Below are 20,903 nucleotides of genomic sequence, written 5' to 3'. Positions count from 1 at the left end.
AAGTTAAAGGACTTGGATCCTCTATCATATGTAGCTTCAAAACCTCTGCTGCTTCCCTTCTCGCCAGCTGTAAGGACTTTCATGTGGAGCTGTAATCTTTTTCCAGGGTATTAAACATAGAAATAAAGAGCTAGGTACCCCATGCTTGTGATTCAATACGTGCAAATTATTGTCAAGAACTCGCCTTCTGAGATGGTCACTTGGGCTCCTGCTTGAGTCACAGAGTTCCATGTGTCCTTCCTAAAGTGCAAGGAGAGCAAGAGAGAGAGAGAGAGAGAGAGAGAGAGAGAGAGAGAGAGAGAGAGTTCTGTGCCAACTTATCGATAATGCTCGCTGTTAGATAACATAAGGCTAAAGACTTTCCCGTTTAAATCACTTTCCTTACCGAGTATGAGGAGTATTGCAGTCACGAAGCCTTGAGAAGAGTTCATCTTTAGTGTCATCTAGAAAATGGTCTTGAAGCTTAACATGAAGAAATGTTAAGTCAGAAAGAAAGGGTAAATCTTCTCAGATACAAATCACACAGGAAGTGATCCATGTTAGGAAACTGCACCCCGTGGTGGATAGGAACTGAACTGAAGATGAATGTTATTCTGTGCCTCCTCCCAAATCCTAATAATAAGATATGTGTCAGTCTTTAGGACCTTGTACATGTAAAGACAGCTGTCATCCTACCTTTGTAAGAATGGGCAAATCAATAAAATAAATGACAGGACATGTTGGTGGGGATGTGGGGGAAGGGAAACATTTATTCATTATTGATGGCCATGCAAACTTGTACAGCCACCATGTAAATCAATGTAGTGATTCCTTGGGAAGCTGGGAATAGATGCTATACTACACTTGGGAATACACCCAAAGGACCCTGCACCTTATTACAGAGGTGCTTGCTCATCCATGTTCTTTACTGCCCTATTCACAGTACACAGTAATTGGAAACATCCAAGATGACTATCAACTGATGAACAGATGATGCAGTGTAGTTTATTTGTACAGTGGAATAGGATTCCACTGTTAAAAAGTGAAATCATGAAATATGAAGGTAATTTGATTGAGCTGGAAATAAAATCAACTAGCATGAGGTAACCTAAACCCTTAAAGTCAAATATTGTTTGTTTTCTCTTATTTATAGAAATTATCATTTAAGGTTTTGATAGGCATGCTGCAATCCAAAGAGTCACAAAATTTGTGTACCACATAGGGGACTAGGAGGGAAGAGAATGTCACCCAAGGAAGAAGAAATAGAATATGATGTTATAGAGAGAAAAAAGGAAAAGGAGAATAGGAAGAATAAATAGGGAGGGGATGGAAGAGAAAGGTAAAGGAGGGAATGTGGGCAGGGACAACTAACGCTAATGACCATCTGAAAAAATCACAAGAGAACACACTATTGTAGAAGCATCCTAAAATATGCATATTCATTAAAAGAATCTAAATGAAGTCACTAAATAATAGGACAGACAATGCCCCAAATAGACATCTTACATCACTAAGTAAAACCTATGTTGATCCACGAGGAGGAGACAAAAATAGAGAACAGTAACAGTAAAAAGTAATAAGTTCTACCAGGCATTGTGGCACATTCCTTTAATCCCAACACTAGGGAGGCAGAGGCAGAAGCATCTCTGTGAGTTTGAGACCAATATTTTCAGGTAAAATAATGGCAATATGGTGAAAGCCCTCTGTAAGACAACAATGAAATACATTCTACCAAAGCTACAAATTAATTCTTTTTTCATACTTTTAGATTATCACTTGACACACAATAGGCACAAATAACTGCATTAAACAGATGTGACTAATGCAAAATTAATAATTTTGTGGTGGTAGCAATATTGGGTATTGCTATGTGTTTACTAGTTCAGCAAACACAAAAAATTAATGACAACTAATAGAAAGACAATGATTAGAGGCAAATCTCTCTTTCCAAGTGGAAATCTTTTACTTTACATTAAAAATTTGTGTGTATGGATAAACATGTTTACTTAAAACTATGTAAATATAAAGCCCAGTACAATGGAACATGACAAAAATCCAAGCATGTGGAAGGCCTGACGGTCTAAATGTCTTCTGAATCTGAGTTTAAGGTTTGTGTGTGCAGCAAACCTTGTCCCAGGAAGAAAAGATAGATAGGTAGATAGATAGATAGATAGATAGATAGATAGATAGATAGATGATAGATAGACAGATGATAGATATGGAGATAGATGACAGATAGGGAGATGAAAGATAGATAGATATATAGATAAATAGATAGACAACATACATGTTCATTGCAAATGCAGAAAAAACCTTGGTTGAATGACATACAGAGATGAATATATATATACATGTATATATAGTGCTTAGGAAAGTAGATTTGAACAATAATTGGGAATTACTTATAAGTATATTCAAGAGGGAGATTTTCAAGGAAGAAAACACAAATATGATGATATACACTAAAGACTCATTTTAGAGCTTGCCGTGACACACAGTACTTAAGTTAATGAAACTTTTGGGTTCATCATGAGTGAACTAGGAAATTATTGCATTGGAGAGGTTGTTTTGTTGTTAACCTGCTTTTATACTTAAGGTTGATTGTTTTTAAAGGAATTGATTGGCCTGCTTTCTGAAAAAGAAAATGTCCTCTATCAAGCAGAAATTCAGGAAACCCAATGCAGGACTTGAAGTCTCTAGGACCAGGCAAATACTAGAGCTCCAATGAAACAATAGGATCAGAAGCTCTGAGAAGAGATTACTTTGGATCAAATTAAAAAGTTGAATTATTGGGTTTTCTTTTGTTGTTTTTCTAAATGCTATTTTCATACAATATGCCTTTCCATTGTTCTAAAACTTTATATTTTGAAGAGGTTTTCTGAAATCTTCTTTATATGCAAAATTATTTCAAGTGTATATTTCAATTTTTGGTATGTTGTTCACATAGCTGTATGATCATCAACACCGGCCACCACACACATTTCCCTGACATCTGTGTTTCCTAACTCTAGATAGATAGGAAAAAACTGATATGTTGTAGAGATGTCTATACTGAACAACACATGCAATAATAAGTCCTCAAAACAGTGTGGTGTGTGGAAGGAATTGTATCCTCCATCATATGTAGCTTCAAAACTTCTACTGCTTCCCTTCTCATCCCTTGTCATTGGCCTTTGAGACTCTGAAGAGGTGCTATGGACCTTCTCTGGGATACTTTATTTACCAGAACAGGGCTGGGTACTGTTGCGTTTCATAGGAATAGTTCATAGTAACAGAAGTCCCTTGACCTTCTGTCGGTGTCACCAAATCTCCACTGGTTTCTCCTAAAAAGAGAAATTAATAACAACAATTCAGTGTGGGTAACCTTGGTGATGACCTGTATTTTGTCTCATAGGAAAAATTGTCCTTAAAATTTATGTCATTATCATAGAACAAGACAGAAGCTCCAGTGTCATCCCACTTATGAAACATATACAAGAGTACAATCACTAGTCCTGGAGAAGTGTTCACTTTCTGAGCCAGTGGTCTGTGTGAATCTTCATTTCTTAAATTAGAAAAGGTTAAAGTCATAGTGAAAAGATGAGTTTGAGCTGAGAATTAAACAGGAAATACATATGTGTCAGGGAGATGCAACCTTCCTCCACCCCCATTTTAGGCAATTTGCTAACCTCAGAAAATTGTTGACCTACATTCTCAAAGTCAGTGATGGAATGCCATTCTGAGCTTTTTTATTTTACCTAACACACCTGGTAGTTTTTTGATGGTGCTTCTGTAACTCTGAAAAAACTGTGATAGGCTTATTTGCACTTATAATTGTCTTACCTAGGAACTCCATTCCATGCCATTTCGAAGTTTCTTGTAGCTAGATTGGGCCATGTGATATTCTACTGAAGAAATCATACAAGCAAGGAATTCAACACATGTTTAGTCACTACCTGATGACTTTGGTGAAAAGAGACAAACTCCTATTGTGTTACACTACACTTAGATAGGTGCCATAAACCTAAAAGATAACTAATATATACTTCTTAAGTTAGTAAATGAAGGAGGCAAGGAGACTGGGAGGGGGGGTGGGAGGAATATCTGTGGTTGGAATATAAATTAAATCAAAAATAAAATTAATAAATGAATGCTGTTTGTTTAAAGGAATGTCACTGCTTGAAATAGACATTTGTTTGAAGCATTTATCGTAATACACTCAATTTGGTAAAAGTTTTGTGAAGAAAAAAAATGACAATTTCAGATTACATGTGTATTATTGGAAATATTTGAATATTGTGTTACTCAGTGGTAGAGCACATAAACTACTATTCATGAGGCTTTGAAGGGGTCAGTCTCCATCACCTCAAAAATATTAATAATTGTAAAAAAGACCCTCTGGTAGTTTGAAAAGAATATATAGGTTCCTATGTTTGAATACTTGGTTCCCAGATGATAAACCTAGGAAGAGTTAGGAGGCATGGTCTTGTTACTTACTCTGCTTTGTGGTTGTGTCTCAAGATGAATGGTCTCAGCTATTGTTCAAGTACCATGCCTCAGCATCATGCTCTCCATCATTATGGACATGGACTCTAACTCACTGAAACTGTAAGCCCCAAATAACTTTTTCTTCTGTAGGCTGACTAGGCCATAGTGTCTCTCCACAGAAACATTCAATTAACTAAGACAAGCCCATATAACTTGCATTCCTAGAGAAATAAAGAAACTAAAGATATTGAATACCTATGGAATTCCCCTTCCCCTGATATGTGACTTGACTTGGTAGGAGAGGTGACAAAGGCTGATAAAGAAGGCTGAACTGTGCACAGGGATGAAGCACCACCTTGTAAACATGACTGGTGGTGACCGACTGACCTTTGTGAACCTGACTTTTGATTGTGACTACGATTGCTTCTGCTGGCATTGCACTACCCAAATGTCCATCAAAAGTGACATATTGCGTATTCTTAAATTGAGATAATGTACCTCAGTTAAAATCACTGAAACAGATTTTTATGACATCCCATGTCTCCAAATATTTTTAGTAAAAAAGCAAACCTAACAATCATCATACAATGATTTATCATTGACTATATACATATACATATACTTATATATATACATATACGCATATATACATACATATATATACCCAGAGCTAACTGTATAACATACACTTATGTATTAGAAATTCAAAGTGAAATTCAGGAAACAAAGTTCATCAACTTTGTTTTCAGAAAATGAAAAGGAATAACATTGAGTTGAAAAACAAGGACAATAACAAGTTTATTGGCAAATGTGTTGGGGCCCAAATATGATATTTCAGATATAAGCCTCAGCTCAATTCCAGGAGCTCGAATCTCCTATTGTCTTTTAGGTGTCAGCTGGATACCTCTGGTTGGCCTGGTCACAGTGGAAAATGGCTTCTAGTTTGTGTAACAATAGACCTAGGCCTCACACCCATCATGAGGGCTAGTGGGATGTGTCTGGGGAATAGTGGGATGTGCATGAAGACTGTTGCCATTATGGAGTATCCGAGGACTTGTGCATGTGCTTTTTAGTGCTTTCTAGGATCATCTCTAGGAAGTGTTTTCTAGTCAGCCCTATATATGTGATAATGGATGTCTTCTGCCAGTACCTCCATGTTTGGAAAGCTATTTAAGAGGATGCTTGAATAATCCGTGGTCTTCATTGTGAACTGAGAGCCCTCCTGAGATGACATGATGTTTCTGTCTTGTCCTTTATGCTGCTGGGTAGCTAGGACTTCCCTGATCCACACTCACCCACTCAGAGTCAGACCCAGGGGCTGTTCAGCTGGTTCCAAACACAGCCCCAAAGACATCAGTCCAGAATAGATGGGCCCTGTAGCTTAGGACTGATACAGGCTGGATCCAGGTATAAACGTTTTAAATTTTATTTGAAATTTTTCTTTGGAGTAGAGATATATTTATTTACATGAATATACTTAAAGGGTGTCATAATTTGTCAAATAGTAAATATACCTGACTAAAGCTTTGAGGTTTTCCACTTTCTCATTTGTGTATTTATGGAACATTGGTTACACTTACAGAAGGAGAAATAGTACTGCATTGATCACACATGATTCTGTGCCTCAGTTGTACAAACAGAATTCCTATGAGGTCACAGCTCTTCTTGCTCCAGCCATTCTCAGTGAGCTCCAGAAAGGAGCCTGCTTCCCAGGACAGTCTGTCTCAAATTAGCAGACAACATGAGCAATGTGAGGCTTCTGACTTTTTTTTCCTCTTCCTTTTTTTATTTAAGTTTGTTTCACATGTATATACCAGCTCCCTCCCCCTCTCCTCCTCCCCATCACTCCCCACCAGATCCCCTAGTCCCCCACCCAATCTCCACTCTGATCCCCAGTGAGGTGAGGAACTCCATGGTGGATCTCTAGTAACTGTCATTTCATCCAGGGTAGGGTCTAGGTCCTCCTTCAAGAGTTCAGACTAAGAGAGCATCCCTCATTGTGTGATGGGCACTCAAAGTCTGTTTGTATGCCAGGGATAAATACTACCCAAGGCCCCATAGATTACCTAGGCCTCCTCACTGACACCCACATTCAGGGGGTCTGGGTCAATCCCATGCTTTCCATGCAGCTATAATCTGGGTACCAAGAGCTCCCCCTTGTTCAGGTCAACTCTTTCTGTGGGTCAGACCAGCCCAGTCTTAACTCCTTTGCCCATCACCTTTCCCTTTCTGACATTGGATTCCATGAGATCAGTTCGAGGCTACAGACTTGTTTGCAGCCACTTGCAACTGTATAAGACTCTGCATCCCAGTCCCCACTATAAACTCCAAGTGTTCCTCTCCTTACTTGCAGACCCCCACTACCCATGAGGGAGTGCCTCTCTTTCACTGCTTGAAATGGTTTCATCTGTAAGGGTCAGACTCTGGTCTCTTTCCTGCCTTCTGTCTCTTTACTCTGTGCTCCAAATGTAACAAAGCAGTCATGAGCATTCTACTTACCCTTCCAGTTTCTATGGTAACACAGCCTGACCATGATCCCTTAATAGGAAGAGGATTCATTTGACCTAACACTGCCAGGTTACAGTCCATCCTAGCATGGAAGTCACAGCAACAGAAGCTTGAGTGAACTCGTCACATCACATCCTCCATCAGGAAGAAAGAGCACAGAATGCTTCCATGCCATGCTCTACTCACTCTCTCCGCTTCACTCAGTGGGCAGGATGCCTCTGTAAAAAGCACTGTCCATCGTCAGGATGTGTCTCCCTACAGTAATTAACTAAGTCTTCCACAGAGGCTCACAGGCCAGCCTAATCCAGATGAGTCGTATTGAGATTCTCTTCACTGTGATTCTGCTCTGATCAAGTTGATCGACATCACAGATGGAGAGTGCATCTGATGCTCTTGAGGAGGTGAGTGCAGCTTTTCTCCAGTTCTAGTATCAGTTTTATGCAGGAAGTGGATGCCTGGGAAGCACTGCACAGAATGTGGCTGAGTCCCCAGGATGGGCAGCTGCAAGGCTCTGGGAGAGATGTTTGTCCTTTTCCATAGGACAATCAGTCCTTGTTCTTCTTTTCTGTCCACATTTGAAAGAACATTCATGAGCAACTGGAGACCTGCCCAGGCTCTTGTTTGTACCAGGAGAATAAAGAAGGAGCAGTGGTTGTGTAGGTGCAGTTAATAAAAGCACTTCCTCCCTCCTGAACACTCAGAAGAGAAGTCTCCTGCTCCACCTTCTCACCTCTGCTCACACCTGTGCAAAAGGCAATAGCAGGAAGACTATGAGATCACCATTCGCCAGACTTTGTTTTTCCTCACACAGTGATTTCAGACAATTTGGAAGAACCACTCTCATCCTCACACTGGTAATATGCATTACCAAAAATGCCTTGTTTCCCAAAAGGTCTCACTCACAGTTCAGCTGCAGCCACAAGCACAGGACTAAAGGTTCAGTCAGTGTACTCATAGCTTTCCCTGGGGACCGTGGTCTTAAGTCAAGCAATATGCTTCTGTGATCAGGTCACCTCCCCTGTCCTCCAGAGCACTGCAGGTTTTTCAGCTGTCTGCACAGAAGCCTGCTGCTGCAACTTCTCTTTCAGAAGTCAACCAAAATGTCCTTTGCAAATTTACAGCATCAGAGATGCTCTGCCACCTGGTGGACAGTTCCTTCTTGCTACACCAGCTGCTCTGATCTTTGATCCTGCATCTCCAGGAAATTCTGACATACTAAGTAACTAGTCAATGAAGTAGGTTCCAAGTGTGTCCACTATCAAAATTGGCATCATGTAGCAGAAATATAGGGAAAAGGAGAGAATACAGAATTGCAATTGCATGTTCTCTGCACACTGCCAAGTTCTTCTAAGTAACCTGGGAGTAATGTATAAGTAAGTTCTTTTAAATAATGTGTATTGAACAGCAAGATTAGCCTGTTTGAAACCAGGGAACTGGCATTATTTCGTCTGTTAAGCAAACAAACAAAGTTCTTCCTCCTCCTTCTACTTTTAAAATTGGTAATAGCAGCAACTACCTGGGTAGATCATCTTGACTCAGCTCTCACAAAGGAAAACTACACTTTACAATGGGAAGAATATAAGCACAAAGATTGGACTAAGTCACAAAATGTGTAATGCATATGATATTTCAGGCTTTGCTCCTTCAATTTCTGGTATTTTCCCAGTCCCAGGAAATAGGCAGTGTTGTGGATGACCCTTCAATAAATGTGGCTAAATCACTGTTCTGGTTAGTTTTTTGTCAACTTGACACAAGCCAGGGTCATTTGAGAGGAGGAAGCTTCAACTGAGAAAATGCCTCTGTCAGATTGGCATGTCAGCAAATCTTTGGGGCATTTCTTGATGTGGGAGGGTCCAGCTCACCATGGGATTTCTTGATGTGGGAGGGTCCAGCTCACCATGGGATTTCTTGATGAGGGAGGGTCCAGCTCATCATGGGATTTCTTGATGAGGGAGGGTCCAGCTCATCATGGGTGGTGCCATCCCTCCACAAGTGGTGTTGGGTTGTATGAGAAACTGAGTTGATTAAACCATGAGGAGAAAGCCAGTAAGCAGATCTCTTCCATATATTAATAACAATAGTTCCCTCCAACAAAGAAGTTAGCCTTTAAAAAGTGATGAGAAATCTGACTTGATTTTGAAAGTGTTCCTCTTAAAGAACAGATTATCTGAGTGTGGTGGCTTGAACAAAATGTCTCCCAATAGTCTCACGAATTTGAATGTTTGATCCCTAGTTGGTGGCTATCTACGAAGGATGTCCTTGGGAGCAGGCTTTGAGACTTCAAAATGTGATGGGAAGCCCACCAAAGATGACCACTCGGACATAGTTTATCGCCAATTGAAAGTCTTTATTCCAGGCAGCTGGGACTATACTCAGGGATTTGGGTCCTACATATAGCATAAGTGTATAGATCACAGGAGTTTAAAAGCAGAAACCACATCCTAGCATCTTGCTCAGCAGTGTACATGGTGGTGGGGATTCTATTGAAGCAAGCATTTTAACAGAAGTTTGGATAAACAGTTACCTGGAGGTGGATGTTTACAGAAGCTAAGATAAATCAGCTGGGGCATCTTGACCTTGGGTCCTAGAGTAGAGCTGGGTAATTTTCAACAGGATTCTCACATTCTAGTTAAAGCTTGGATGGCTTTGACAAGAATGAAAGGTGGAGGAATTTCTGCAGTGTCTTATCCTGTCACAAAAAACCATGCAACATGCCCAGTCTGACCTCTACTTCCTATTTGTGATTCAAGATGTGAATATTCAGCTACTGTTTCAATTGCCTACTGCCTGGTGCCTCCACTCTGCCATCATGGACTCTGACTCTGAACTGTAACACCCAAATACATTCTTCCTTCTGTAAGTTACCTTGGCTATGAAATGTTATCACAGCAATAGAGAAGTAATGAATACACTGAAATTATGGTTATGTACCTTACTTATCACAAGATGATGTAAAATATTAGACTACGGACTAACAGACTATAAACAAATACATGTTTCTTCCAGGAGTGTCTGGTTTTTTTTCATGTCAAAGCAGGTAGTTTGTCCCTAAACATGATTAGCTAAACAATACTCTGTGGAGAGAGACAAAAAGAGTAAAACTTCTTGCCATGGAAGCTGTAGTGTGACACAGTGGGTCACAAATATACCCTTCTATTTGTGACCCATACATCTTTAGTTCATTGCAAAGAGTCGTTGGCTTGGCTCAAGGCCTCTCATTTCTGCTACACTATCAATACTGGGCCCTCACTGGAACTCCTCTTGGATATTCTGCTGTTGCCCTGTATTGTGGAAATCCTGAAGATTTGAGTCTTCAGGACCAGTCCCTTCACCTGTTCCAGCAGATCACAGATGGGATGGATGTTGAAGTAGGCCAACTCATAGCTCTGGTTCTGGGCCTGAGTAGTTGCAGGGCAGGTCACGTGCAAGTTCTTTCTAGAGACAAAGGTATTTTCAATGGTGGTAAAGAACATACAGACAAACCAGTGATCAGGGAAATCACAGTATGAAAATTTAACTCACTGCAAGAAATGCAAATGAACAACCAGGCAACATTGAAGCAATACCATGCTATGCTCTTACTGAGAGGTCCCAAGTCAGAAATGGAAGCATCTACCTTATTAAGGTAAGTGGAAGGAAAGAAAGCAGTCAGAAATTCCACAAAAAAGGGAAAGCAGAACAAGAAAAGACATACAGTCATTATATTACCCCATAATATGTGCTTACCGGCTAAACATTTTATTATCCATTTTGTGTTTTCAATACTGTGGGGCAAAAAGGGCCAAGGAAAAAACACCCTGCCCCTGACTTGACACCAGGACCAGGGCTTGAAATCACAGCAATCCCTGAGCTTGCCCCAAGTCAGGCTGAAGAATTACACCAATCCCTCAGCATTAAACACCACCAATCTCTGAGATCCCTGAGCACAAAATCCCACCAATCCCTGTTCTTGCCCCAGTATCAGGCCACAAAAAACCAACAATGCATGCTCCATAGCCCCTACCCAAGAAGTCCTATAAACACTGTACCCTATTCGATTTGCTGCCTCTTCTCACCCTAGAGGTAGTTGCCATCCTGGAATTTTCCTCCCCAGTAAACCTCTTGACATGTTTGCAGGAGCAGAACCTAGCTGTAAAAACATTCACTGAACTGAAACAGAGCAAAGCAAATCAGAATGCATTACTTTTGCTGAGGAAATGTTCCCTCAGTGTGTGTATGGGGGTATTAGTGGTGTAACACAATTCTGCTCTTCCCAGGGAGGGTTTTCCCAGCAGAGCTGGGAAGAGCAGAATTGTTACACCTGCACTGAGAAAATCTTTCCCCAGAGCTGTAAGCTTCTGTGCTTGCCATGACTTTGTGGTATTTTTTGACTCTGGGCTGCCAGCATACCTTTCTCTCTGGGTTGCAATGCTTACAGATACCTACCCCATTATCTACTTTCAATTTTAAAACTTCAGTTTTAAAAATTAACACTCCCAGAAGGAATGATCCAGTCCTTAAAAGACTGACACTCAAGAATTAAACAAAGTCTTGGCCCGTATATGCAAAAGACCCAGGTTCAATCCCCTGGCAATGAAAAGACACAAAATAGTCTTTAAATATCAGTTCATCATTCCATATACATAATTAATATTCTCACCTGATTGTTTTAAATTATGAATGCCAGATTATAAACCATGGTTATCTACTGGTTTTGAGATTTGTGTGAATTTTGCTTTTGTTTTTTGTTTATTTTTGCGATAGAGTTTATGTTACCAAAGCTGTCCTCTAATTCATGATTGTCTTGCCACCGCCTCCCAAGTGCTGGGATCATAAGTATACATACCACACTCTGTTTCATTTTGCTTTCTATATCCATCTTATTCATCATGGCTCTCTAGTTCCTCCTAAAATAACTATTGCAATAGTCTTCTAGTAGTGACGCCCAATGGCTCCTACTTTCTATTTAGAGCACCCCTCCAACAAGGGCCTGCATTCTTCGATACAAGCACCCAATTGAATGATAGAATGCAGAGAGAGAGACATGCCACCTTAAGGAAGCAATTCTACTTCTGTGCCCTTCGGAATATGAGCTGCCACGTGAGAGTGCCAACCCCATGCTGGGGAGACCAGTTAGAAATATCAGTCACAAACTGGCCAACATTTGTGTTTGTTTCAACATTTGACATGAACAAAATGCTGGTATACTCTGGTTGAAATTTTCATCATGGATGGACTTGCTGTTATATAGAAAATTAAATACCAACCTACTATACTATGTAAAGTTGCCACCCTGTCACATTAATCCTGGAATAATTATATGAAAGGAGGAATCCTTGTAACCAACTCCCCTTTCTTCAGTGGTTAGAGAACAAAACTTTTCTATTTCTGGAAGTTGTCTGCAAACAGCTCGAAGAAGATGCAACAGCCCAAAAGTTTGCCTTCAACACTAATGTCAATCATGGCTGAAAATGGGTAACTTCAGAGCATAGTGGCATTTACAAAGCTTTGGTAAACTTATCATTGCAAATACAAGATATGAATATATAACTTCTGTATATTTTAATATAATTCTACTTAGAAAATACAATTTCATGAAACTAATTCGTTTTGAAAATTGTACTCTATCTGCTTTAATATCTTTGCCCAATTAATGTTTGCCCTAAATTCTTACCTGTTTGATATTAATTTTGTAACCTGATTTTGTATTCTTTGAATTGCCTGATTAATACTCATCTGACCTTTTGGTCTTTTTGATGAGACATTGTTTTACTGAGTCAAGGGATTTGTCTTTTAATGTCTTTTAATTATTACTATAATTTGTAAAAAAAAATCAGTCATGTATTTTTATTTATGTTCATTTTATGTGAATGAGTGTTTTCCTTTTTTGTATATATTCTGTATGTATATGTGTGTCTATGTATGTATGTATGCATATATGTGTGTGTATTTCTGTGTATATACGTTTGCATATATGTGTGTATATATGTATATATGTGTGTGTGTGTATGCATGTGTGTGTGTTTGTGTGTGAGTGTGTGATTATAGAGAGCCCTCTGATACTAGAAAAGCATGTCAGATTCCTGGAATTGGAGTTACAGGTGGTTGAGTCACCATGTAGGTCCTTTTTACTCATTCATTTTGCCTTTCACATCATGCATCTCAATCCCATTTATTTTCCATCCCTGTGTAGCCACCCTCTGCCCTTGTATCCTCTCCCCCATTAAGAGAAAAAAGGAAAAGGGAGAGGGACTTGTCATGGAAGCTGTAGCATGATATGCTGAGTCACACAGTAAACCCTTTTGTCCATTTATTTTTACATACAAGTGTTCATAGCAGGAAGTCATTGGTCTGGTTTGAGAACTCTGCTTTCTATGCTAGTCTGGTTTGAGAACTCTGCTCTCTATGCTGGGCCCTCACTGGAACTCCTCTGGGTTATCCTGCTTTTGCCCTGTGTCATGGAGATCCTGCAGATATGGTTCTGCAGGACTAGTCCCTTCATGTGCTCCAGCATATCACACATGGGATGGATATTGGGGTGGGCCAAACCATACACCCTGTTTCTGGGTCTGGGTAGTTGCAGGATTGGTCAGCCCACCAGTATTCCCTTGTCCTCACCACCAAGGTGAGCTCTCCTGAAATGCCCTGGCTAATTCACCTCTTGCAGAAATGAGCAAGGGGAGGGGCCAGTTCTCCTGCTTTCATGTCCTCAGGGTTGGTTCTCCCACACATATACCTTCAGGGTCATCTCTACTGTGTTGTTCAGGTGAGGTGTAGGGGCCACTCTCATGAGAGCTGCAGCTGATGAGGGGAAGAAGTAGCTCTCCCACTCTTATTACCTCAGGTCCAGCTCTCCCACCTGTCTCATGTACACCATCCAGGCCACCACATGACAGATTGATTAATAGAAACAGCCCTTCCACACTCACAACTTCAGGGCTGGGTCACCCACACATCAACCATCAGGATTGGAGTGATTGTGCTGCCCTACTAGGTGCAGAGCCTGATCTCCCGGGTGTTGCAGAAACAAATATCCTTAAGCCCTGAGCCATATCTCCAGACCCTATTCTGTATTTTTATAAAGAACGTTATAAAATACATCAACACACATACACACACCAAAGACTCAAAAACCTAAACCTAAACCTAAGTTTGTGATGCTTGGCTGTATCTTGGACATCCAGTGCCCAGACTCTCTTCAATCTTTTGTAAACTTCTCATTCCTGTTTAGGGAAATGTTAACAAAGCAAGGCATTGGTGGTGCACCCCTTTAATCCCAACACTTAGGAAACATTGGCAGGCATATATCTGAGAGCTTAAGGCCAGCTTGGTCTACAGAGTGAATTCTAGGACAGCCAGAGCTACACAGAGAACATCACCCTCCATCCCTCTCCCTCTTTCCTGTCCCTCTTCTTCCCTCTCCCTCTCCCCCCTCTCTGATTCTCTCTCACACACACAATGAAGAAGAAAAAAGAAAAAGAGAAAGAAAATGTTAACACAAGATGAGTTTTTATCTCTAACTTTCTTTTTTTCTTTTCAGAATATTTCACAATCAAATTCTGAGGGATGAGACAGAAGTACTTCCCATCCACTGTCTAGTCCCATCAGGCTGAGCAGAAGACACCATCACATACTGCTTTTGCTTGATATCAACACCAGTGACCTTACCCCCACAGTCTTGATAAAGCTGCAATACCCCTAACAAGATGCCAAAACAATAATAGTCCAGAATCTGATTTGATATTACAAAATAATCTATGGTGTTAAATGTGTCAGCAAACACTTTTCACCCAAGCCCTCAGAAAGTTGGCACAGGAAAATGGCAATTACAAGGCCAGTTTGGCACAGTGAGACACACACACACACACACACACACACACACACTATGCATGTCAATCAGAAACAAAACCCTCTCTATCCCCTGTTCCACCATCATCCTTGCTCTCCGTTATGTAGCAATTACAGAAGTGTCATGGAACAAACAACATAAAAGAGGAAGGGAAAGGAAGAGACATCTGGATTTGGGAAACCACACTGAACATAGCCGTAACATGTTCAAAAATTTGTGTGATAAATAACCACCTGGCAGGCTACACTTTTCAAAAACTGAAACATATATTATATATACTCAATATGCAGAGCATGTGTAGAATGTGTGTGCACATGTGTTCATATCTATACTTCAAAACTAAAGTATCCCCGTTTGCTAAAAAGAAGAACTCGAGCACCACATGACCTTACTGAGAACAGCCACATGGTCAGGACCCTTGTAGGATAACAGTATCACAGTCTACACCATCTCTTACTACTTTATTTTATATGTCTGAGTGCTTTGCTGTATTATGTATGTACATACAAGGTGCCTGCAGAGGTCAGAAAAAGAATATTGGATGCCCTGAAACGAGTTACAAATGGTTGTGAGCCACCATGTGGGGGCTAAATTAAAAAAACAAGTCCTCTGCAAAAGCAAAAAGTGCTGTTAATCACTGAGCAATGTGTCCAGCCCCTGCCCCCTTGTTAAATTTTACACCATCTAACTGAAATGCCTACTTTAAAAAATCAATGATGTAAAAGAATCAGGTAATATGTTACCTTACACCTTTTAAAAATGAAAATATGGTGGAACTCGGGAGAGCACTGTATATGTAGGTTCCTCTAGACTATGACTACCGCCCCACCACAGAATACAGCACAGGTGCAGATCCAGCTGTCTCACTGTGTGTCAGCCACAATGCAGTAGTATAGACCAGTGTCTCTCACAGAAACCCAGGGCAGACTCACAGTGCTGAACTTCCTCTCAGCAGAGATAAACAGAGATGCCGACTCATTTGCCACATGGACCTTATACCCTTGAACAATAAACTGTGGTCCCTAATTGGGAACCTGCCAGTACCAGTAGATATACTTATTTGTAGCGATGCTCATGTGGCTGCAAAATACATTTATTTCTTGCCCTTCATAGGAGTCCATGGAGAGGGCTGGGTAGTCTCAGTATGGCTCCATGTGGCTGTGGGAGTGAACACAAGCCTCATTCATATTCTAGAAGAAGATGATTATCACCCTCATGCAGTTACCATGGTTCTATCTCAAGCAGACCTATCCCTTACTCTTCTTGCTAACCACACTCATGGACCCAGCTTGCTTGCCATTTGTGTTTCTGGACAAAACTATCCTTTCCTCTTACTCAAGACATGCCAGGGTCATGCATACAGTGGTACCTGCTTAGTTTTTCCCTTTTTAACATGAATGTGAGTGACCAGTAACCTTACCCAACACCTTTACTACCCACAACACAAAGTCCACATAAAAGCTGAGTAACTGTCAACACAAAATAACCCCACAAAATTTTCTTGGACATCTTGAATAAAGAACAGCTGGCCTTCCAATTTGGAAGTCTCTGTCCAGCATTCTCAAGCACAGGTAGCCATTCCTTTTAGTCCAAAAAGAGCTCACCCAAGATCACGAGCACAGTTGCTTTTTGCCAACTGCTTCATATTCTCGTTGTAAGCACAGACTGGATTGCAGTTCCTTTGCTGAGTCTGAGCTTAGACTAGAGAAGGAACCAAGGAAGAAACACAAAAGACACTGTCAGACACCACCTTGCTGCTCTCACCTGGGTGTGATCCCCAGAAAACAGCCAATAGCTGGGCAGCAACTGCTAGGAGAGAGACTTTTTTTCAAAATTCAAAGCCTCACAGCAAAAGGAAGTTAAAGGGAGAGGCAGCCTCAGAGGGTAGCAGTGTGGATTTCATGTTAAATGCTTGGCAAGGTCTAATCCATACGAGGATTATGAAGCAAGTACATAGCAGGTGAGTTGACTCATGCTCTTCTTTTCCCATCCCTCCTGGACAGCCCCAGAGGGAGGTCAGCTACTGTAGATATCCAACAGTCACAGACTCAGGAGACAATCATATCACTCAACATAATCGTCACGACCTAGCATACTATGCCCTGAAATATACTCCATTGGCCCCTATAAAAACAAGATAAACCAGAAATCCCTAATCTCGTCCCCAGAAAAGAACAGATGAAAAGTCTGAACTGGGACCTTTCATATCCTCACATGTGGATGACTTTTTTTAATACATTTTTTTTTATTTTTTTTAACTAGTGTGTTTTTTTTATTAATATTTTTATTTTCCATTTTAAATTTAGATAAGAAACAAGGTTGCTTCACAAGTCAGTACGAGGTCCCTCTCCCTTTCCCTCCCCTCCTCCCGTGCCCTCCCCGCATCCCCCCCCCCGTTATCCCCTCATTCCCCCAGGGAGGGTGAGGCCCTCCATGGGGGTGTCCATAGTCTGTCATTTCATATAGGGCAGGGCCTAGACCCTTTCCCAAGAGTTCAGGGTGAGAGTGCACCTCACATTGTTCTATGGGAGTCCAAAGTCCGTGTGTATACTTGGTATGGGTACTGATCTGCTGCCCAAGGCTCAATAGATTACCTAGGCCTCCTCACTGACACCCAGATTCAGGAGGTCTTGATCAGTCCCATGCTGGATTCCCAGGCTGATGCCTGGGATTCTAGAGTTAACCTTTGTCTGGTCAGCTGTTTCTGGGGGTTAAACCAGCCCAGTCTTAATCCCTTTGATCATCAGTCCTCCCTCTCTGATACTGGCTTTCTTGAGTTCAGCTCAGTACTTAACCAGCCACTAAATGTAGTTTCTGTTTCCCAGACTCTCTGGCCATAGGATTGTAGGCTGGCACTCCCCAGATCTATGTCTAAAATCCATATATGAGAGAGTACATGCCATGTTTCTCTTTTTGTGACTGGGTTACCTCACTCAGGATGGTTTCTTCTAGTGTCATCCATTTGCCTGCGAATCTCATGATTCCATTATTTTTTTCTGCTGAATAGTACTCCATTGTGTAGATGTACCACATTTTCTCTATCCACTCTTCGGGTGAGGGACATCTAGGTTGCTTCCAAGTTCTGGCTATTACAAATAAAGCTGCTATGAACATAGTGGAACAGACATCTTTGTTATATGAATGGACATCTTTTGGATATATGCCTAAGAGTGCAGTTGCTGGGTCTTGTGGTAGGTTTATTCCCATTTTTCTGAGGAATCTCCATACTGCTTTCCAAAGTGGCTGAACCAGTTGGCACTCCCACCAGCAATGGAGGAGTGTCCCCCTTTCGCCACACCCTCTCCAGCATAAATTGTCATTGGTGTTTTTGATTTTAGCCATTCTGACAGGAGTGAGATGGTATCTCAGAGTTGCTTTGATTTGCATTTCCCGGATGGCTAAGGATGTTGAGCACTTTCTCAAGTGCCTCTCAGCCATTTTAGACTCCTCTATTGAAAACTCTCTATTTAGTTCTGCAGCCCACTTTTTAATAGGGTCCTTTGCTGTTTTGGAGACTTGCTTCTTGAGTTCTTTGTAAATTTTGGAGATCAACCCTCTGTCCGATGTGGGATTAGTGAATATTTTTCCCATTCTGTGGGCTGCCTTTTTGTCTTGCTGACTGTGTCCTTTGCCTTACAGAAGCTTCTCAGTTTCAGTAGGTCCCATTTATTAATTGTTGATCTTACTGCCTGTGCTACTGGTGTTATGTTCAGGAAGCTGTCTCCTGTACCAATTCGTTCAAGGGTACCACCCACTTTCTCTTCTAAGAGGTTCAGTGTGGCTGGATTTATGTTGAGGTCTTTGATCCATTTGGACTTAAGTTTTGTGCATGGCGATAGACATGGATCGATCTGCATTCTTCTACATGCCAGTCTCCAGTTATGCCAGCACCATTTGTTGAAGATGCTTTCTTTATTCCATTGTATATTTTTAGCTTCTTTGTCAAAGATCAGATGTTCGTACGTGTGTGGGTTAATATCGGGGTTTTCAATTCGATTCCATTGGTCTACCTGTCTATTTTTGTGCCAATACCAAGCTGTTTTCAGGACTATAGCTCTATAATAGAGCTTGAGGTCAGGGATGGTGATGCCTCCGGACGTTGCCTTGTTGAACAGGGTTGTTTTGGCTATCCTGGGTCTTTTGTTTTTCCATACAAAATTGATTATTGTTCTTTCAAGGTCTGTGAAGAACTGTGCTGGGATTTTAATGGGGATTGCATTGAATCTGTAGATTGCTTTTGGCAGGATTGCCATTTTTACTACGTTGATCCTACCTATCCAAGAGCATGGGAGATCTTTCCATTTTCTGAGGGCTTCTTTAATTTCTTTCTTTAAAGATTCAAAGTTCTTACGATACAGGTCTTTCACTTGTTTGGTTAGCGTTACCCCAAGGTATTTTATGTTGTTTGTGGCAATTGTAAAGGGTGATGTTTCTCTGATTTCTCTTTCAGCCCTTTTATCATCTGTATATAGTAGGGCTACTGATTTTCTTGAGTTGATCTTGTAGCCTGCCACTTTGCTGAAGGTGTTAATCAGTTGTAAGAGTTCCCTGGTAGAGTTCTTTGGGTCACTGATGTAAACTATCATATCGTCTGCAAACAGTGAAAGTTTGACCTCTTCCTTCCCAATTTGTATCCCCTTGATCCCCCTTTGTTGTCGTATGGCAATAGCTAGAACTTCAAGTACCATGTTGAAAAGGTATGGAGAGAGTGGACAGCCTTGTTTTGTTCCTGATTTTAGAGGAATTGCGTTGAGTTTCTGTCCATTTAGTTTGATGTTGGCTGTTGGTTTACTGTATATAGCTTTTATTATGTTTAAGTATGTCCCTGTTATCCCAGATCTCTCCAAGACCTTTATCATGAAGGGGTGTTGGATTTTGTCAAAGGCTTTTTCAGCATCTAGTGAGATGATCATGTGATTTTTGTTTTTCAGCTTGTTTATATGGTGGATTACGTTGATGGATTTTCGTATGTTGAACCATCCCTGCATTCCTGGGATGAAACCTACTTGGTCGTGGTGAATGATTGTTTTGATGTGTTCTTGGATCCGATTTGCCAGTATTTTATTGAGTATTTTTGCATCAATGTTCATGAGGGATATTGGTCTGAAGTTCTCTTTCTTAGTTGTATCTTTGTGTGGCTTGGGGATCAAGGTTATTGAAGCCTCATAGAAAGAGTTTGGCAAAGACCCTTCTGCTTCTATTGTGTGGAACACTTTGAGAAGAATTGGTATAAGCTGTTCTTTGAATTTCTGGTAGAATTCTGCACTGAGGCCATCTGGACCTGGGCTTTTTTTGGTTGGGAGACTTTTGATGACAGCTTCTATTTCCATAGGGGTTATAGGTCTATTTAAGTTGCTTATCTGTTCTTGATTTAGTTTTGGCAATTGATAGCTGTCCAGGAAGTCATCCATTTCCTTTAAATTTTCGAATTTTGTGGAGTACAGGTTTTCAAAGTATGACCTAATGATTCTCTGGATTTCCTCAGAGTCTGTTGTTATGTCCCCCTTTTCATTTCTGATTTTGTTAATTTGCGTGTTCACTCTCTGCTGTTTGGTAAGTTTGGACAAAGGTTTGTCTATCTTGTTGATTTTCTCAAAGAACCAGCTCTTCGTTGCGTTGATTCTTTGTATTGTTTTCCTGGTTTCTACTTTATTGATTTCAGCCCTCAATTTGATTATTTCCTGGCGTCTACTCCTCCTGGGGGAGTGTGCTTCTTTGTGTTCTAGAGCTTTCAGCTGTGATGTTAATTCTCTGGTATAACTGTTCTCCTGTTTCTTCATGTGAGCATTTAGCGCTATGAACTTCCCCGTAGCACTGCTTTCAAAGTGTCCCATAGGTTTGGGTATGTTGTGTCTTCATTCTCATTGAATTCGAGGAAGTCTTTAATTTCTTTTTTTATTTCCTCTTTGACCCAGGGATGGTGCAGTTGAGCATTATTCAATTTCCATGAGTTTTTAGGTTTTCTGCAATTTGTGTTGTTGTTGAATTCTAATTTTAAAGCATGGTGGTCTGATAAGATGCATGGAGTTATTCCAATTTTTTTGTAGCTGCTGAGGATTGATATGTTGCCAAGTATGTGGTCGATTTTTGAGAAGGTTCCATGTGGTGGTGAGAAGAAGGT

The 20,903-nt window shown here is 40.8% G+C and overlaps 1 long non-coding RNA gene across 1 annotated transcript; it reads left to right on the top strand.

Annotated features, from left to right (window-relative positions):
* The first annotated feature begins 6,981 nt into the window (after positions 1 to 6,981).
* LOC121136175 lies at positions 6,982 to 14,638 on the top strand. Its single transcript, XR_005873293.1, has 3 exons — positions 6,982 to 7,355; positions 9,705 to 9,810; positions 14,474 to 14,638. It is a non-coding gene; the product is annotated as an uncharacterized LOC121136175 (long non-coding RNA).
* Positions 14,639 to 20,903: the final 6,265 nt, after the last annotated feature.

This window comes from Mesocricetus auratus, unplaced genomic scaffold (assembly GCF_017639785.1).
Source record: "Mesocricetus auratus isolate SY011 unplaced genomic scaffold, BCM_Maur_2.0 Super-Scaffold_100053, whole genome shotgun sequence".
NCBI lineage: Eukaryota > Metazoa > Chordata > Mammalia > Rodentia > Cricetidae > Mesocricetus > Mesocricetus auratus.
This window is presented reverse-complemented; position numbering and strand designations above follow the sequence as displayed.